General features: G+C 53.7%; 1 protein-coding gene across 1 annotated transcript in view; it reads right to left on the bottom strand.

Annotated features, from left to right (window-relative positions):
* Nucleotides 1-1,552, bottom strand: part of CLTC (clathrin heavy chain) — an 82,728-nt gene that overhangs the window by 80,586 nt on the left and 590 nt on the right. The window lies entirely within an intron of this gene.

Genomic DNA, 1,552 nt, shown 5'->3' with positions numbered 1-1,552 from the left:
CTTCCTATTTCAGAAACTCTGGCAGCAGTTTCCAGCTGCAATGGGGACATGACTTTAAGGCAAGCTGTGCTTGTGTACACATCCACCAGAGACTTCACCCCCAAGCACACCCACTCAAAAATCCATACCGCCTCTTCAGCTCTCATGACAGATGCATTAGGGAGCCTCACTGCTGTACTTACATCTTAAGTAGCCCTATCACCTCAATTTTACTCCCCTCAATTTACTCCTCAATTGCTGCCAGCACCACCACCCCATTTTTTGCAGCTTTTTAGGTGAACAGACATTATCTTACTCATCACACTATCACATCTGATTCGCATTTCTCTCAGCAGTTGCCTGTAGTTCTGAATAATAACACCATAAACCCACCTATTAAACCCCATTAAACTCAACCAGCATTGTCTAGATGCCTCCTGAGCAGCCTCCCCCCATACCACTCTCCTGTTAATCCCTTTGCAGCTTCCCACCATCTGCTGTCACATGAGCAGCACTTGGGGGACCAAGCAGGCCAAACACCGTAGTGCCCAAGGCAGATAAACTCCCAGCTCCAATCTCTCCCTTTCTGCTTGTATTCCTTTTGCCTTTGCCCTTCTCTATCCAAGTCCCCAGCTCCTGCAAACCCCCCCCCCCACCCCCCCCCCCCCCAGCAAGCCTAAGTAAGGGACTACACAGGGGCAGCCCCCCTCTCAGCCCATAAATCCCCCTCCCTCCATTCTGGTCACCAAAAACCTTCCAGCACAACTCCCTGCCAACAGCTGTCACAAGTGACAAGCCAGCTTTGCTGACCTCCCCACTAGAAGTCCTCCATATTCATTTGCTCTCCTCAGGGCCCAACCATATTACTCCCATCACATTAATACATATATGCTTCTCCCCCCCCCCACTCCATTCCAGAACAATTCCTCTCGGTACCTTCCCCCATCCTGCCAGGCAACCAGACCCCTCATTTAAAAAAACAGAACAAAAACTAGACTTGGTTAGATTACCACTACCAAACCCTAATTACTACCTTTTCTCTCAGGTGCCACTGTTTCTTCCAGGATAAGGCAGAGTTACTCCAGAAACACAACCACCCATCCTAACTGTGACCCCCCAGTCCTTTTTTTTTTGTCTTTTCTGAGCTTGTCAGCGACCCTGCCCTCTCCCCCAAGGCCACTGCTACAGTTTCACCCCTTCCCTTTCTGCAATACCCTCCCCATCACACGGGGCTCCCCACCCTTCCAAGTCACCACTCCAGACACTCCTTCCCAGCTCCCACGGCACCTCTCCCCACAATGTCCCCAAGTACACACGCCCAGACAGCCAGGGGCTGTCCTCACAGCTCCTTCCACCCCCACTTCAAACCCTGCTCCCAAACACCCCCCAACAGCCTTCCCCTCCCCCTTCTTTCCCCTTCCCTCCTCCTCTCAAACCTTCAGCCTCCCCACCCACACACCTGCCTCACCCTCGCTCAGGTGCCTCCTCCCCGCCTCGCACAGGCCGTCCAAGCCCTGCCCGCCCAAAGCCTCCCCTGTCGGCCCCACTCGCCTGCCCGGCCAAGGCCCCCCCC

The sequence above is a fragment of the Gekko japonicus genome, unplaced genomic scaffold (assembly GCF_001447785.1).
Source record: "Gekko japonicus isolate JY-2015 unplaced genomic scaffold, Gekko_japonicus_V1.1 scaffold476, whole genome shotgun sequence".
Lineage (NCBI taxonomy): Eukaryota > Metazoa > Chordata > Lepidosauria > Squamata > Gekkonidae > Gekko > Gekko japonicus.
Note: the sequence above shows the minus strand (reverse complement) of the source record. Positions and strands in the feature narration are given on the sequence as shown.